This window comes from Penaeus vannamei, chromosome 21, assembly GCF_042767895.1.
Source record: "Penaeus vannamei isolate JL-2024 chromosome 21, ASM4276789v1, whole genome shotgun sequence".
Classification (NCBI taxonomy): Eukaryota; Metazoa; Arthropoda; class Malacostraca; order Decapoda; family Penaeidae; genus Penaeus; species Penaeus vannamei.
Genome location: NC_091569.1, coordinates 6,636,659 through 6,639,158, shown reverse-complemented (window position 1 = coordinate 6,639,158; position 2,500 = coordinate 6,636,659). Strand labels below are relative to the sequence as shown.

The following is a 2,500-nucleotide window of genomic DNA, read 5'->3' as shown; positions in this document are numbered from 1 at the left end:
TTTTTTTTTTTTTTTTTTTTTTTACAAATTTCGAATAGAATTAGACTTACACACAAAAAAGATATACTTCGCAAAACATGATGGTTTTGTTAAAAAAAAAATGAAGAGAAACAAAATTAAAAAAGATAGAGACCTACAAAACAAGGATGTTTTTTTTTTAATACTGGACATTTCGAATGGAATTAGATTTAAAAAAAATACTTATCGAGAAGAATTAGATTAAGAAAAGACACAGACCTACAAAACAAGACGGGCTTTGATTTTTTTTTATACATTTGTGATAGAATTAGAAGACGAAAGAAAACACGGAAGGTTTCTGTTGTCAAAATGCATTTCGAATAGAATTGGGAGCTCAAAAATAGCTAGGCCTACAAAACAAGAATGATTCCGGTTTTTTTTATATACATTTCGAATAGATAAAAGCAAAAATAGATTTAGAAAACGCGAGTGATTCTGCTTTTTAGATTTGATTTCAAACAGAATTAATAAAGTCTCTAAGAAATAGAAAACAAGAATGGTCTCGAACTCGGTTGACTAGACCGCTGTTAATGATTGTGTAATTGTACTTATTGGGGAAGCGTGGAAAGTGTGCTTGTGCGTGTGTATGTATGTGTATGTGCGTGTTGGCGCAGGTGTTGTCACTGGAAGCTGACCAATATCTTTCATGCCAACAGGAAATTGCGAAAGATTAGTTCGAGAGCACGAGTTAGGTCTGCGTAAGGGTTGTACAGGTCCTTGTTGTTGTTGTGGGTGGTGATGAGGTTGTTAGTGGTGGTGGTTTCATTGTTGCTGTGGTTGGTGGCGCTTTATTCGTTGTATCATAAATTCGAGAAACGTGCAGGGTTAGGAGGTACGCTCGCTAGAAAAAAATATCTTTCCTTTTTCCTTTGTTGTGGGTGGTGGCGGTGTTGTTTTTAGTGGTGGTGGTTTTATTGTTGTTTTAGTGGTGGTGGTTTTATTCGTAGTATAATTTCGAGAAACGTGCAGGGATAGGAGGTACGCTCGCTAGAAAAATTATCTTTCGTTCTTTTGACTTAATATTATACGGCGATGAAAGCGGTGGCAAGAAGTATTGTGAGCTCGACCTGATGTTGGTACCCCTGCTCACACAATATTATGCATGATCCAAGTAACTTCAATCCTAAATAAATTCCATAGTAATGACGATGTTGTCTGACAATTCAAGCAAATTGAAGAGGAAAAAGGGTTTTGAAATGCCAGTAATTTTGATATTTCGCGTTTCCACCACCAGCTTGGCGAACGCTGGCAACCCTACGCGACATGGATGACACTAATGTTCCCGTCAGCTGGTGTCCGTTTGCAGAGTGTAATTGTTTCTGTGCCGTGATAGTTGGGGCAAGAACGATATGGCGATTGAGGGTATGATCTTAGTAGTTTCACATGACTGCCCAGACTTGGATTCGAGATTGGACTTGGGATCTGGCAGTTTGGGTGGATGTGACACAACGTATTCTCAGGGTGTTGTCGAAACCCACGTGTTCAATCGCGCGCTGCCAGTGGATGGTAACCCCGGTCATTCCTTGCACACAGATTTGGAAAGAATAAAACAGACATCATGTCACAGCAGAGAATATCCATTATGATTAATGTAATTAAACCTAAATCTTTAAAAAAAATCCTGCACGCCGTAAAATGCCTTTGGCCCGGGAACTCACCGATGGTAGAAACACGTTTTCCAGGATTTTTTCGCGGGCAGAGAACCCGTAAATCTGCCGGGCCCGACATTCGTCCTTCCCGACCCAGAAGTTTCTGACAGTCTGTCCCGCACGATGTTGCCGGCTGAACAGAAAGGTTCCACATCCCTTGCAGTAGTTATGGCCTGATTGAAAAGAAAATTGATGAAAATGAGGAACTAACAATAAGACGACATGGCAACTAACTACAGGCCACGCCCCCTTTTCAAACCCAGTCAGCTGTAAAAGGTGTTGCCACTGAGTACCATATGGCTTTCATTAGTTCATGGTATTCATGCACTTCCAACTTGTCTTTCACATAGCACACTGATTTATGGTTTCGAATCGCCTTTACTTGACCCTCTTCCCCCGTCGTGCATCTAGGGCGTCCCCTTCTGGCCTATTTTCTGGTGGACCTAGTTTCCGGGTGTCGCTGGATCCACGGAGACACGATTGGCTTCGAAATAACCTAATCTTCTTGATATTCCTGGTCTTGATAGTCCCTCAGACCGCAGTTATGGCACTACGGATTGTCTGTGAGGTATCCATTACTAATATAAGATATGAAATAATAGGATACGGAGCCCTAGCCATATCTGCTCCGAAACATAGTTCGAACACGTTATGAAGCTTCATCTTTTAAATAAATACCAACTTTTCCGTGTCAATTGGCGATTGTTTACCGGCTGCATATCTTCGGTTTTCTGTCGTGACCATGATTCCGCTTTTAATTGAAACTTATATTGGTGTCATCGCAACAAATATCTTGAGGTTTATGATAGAGCATTTTGGATTCGTATTGATTT

At 40.5% G+C, this 2,500-nt stretch overlaps 1 protein-coding gene across 6 annotated transcripts in view; it reads left to right on the top strand.

The window, feature by feature from the left end:
• Positions 1–2,500, top strand: part of LOC113803553 (chloride channel protein 2-like) — a 219,929-nt gene that overhangs the window by 152,567 nt on the left and 64,862 nt on the right. The window lies entirely within an intron of this gene.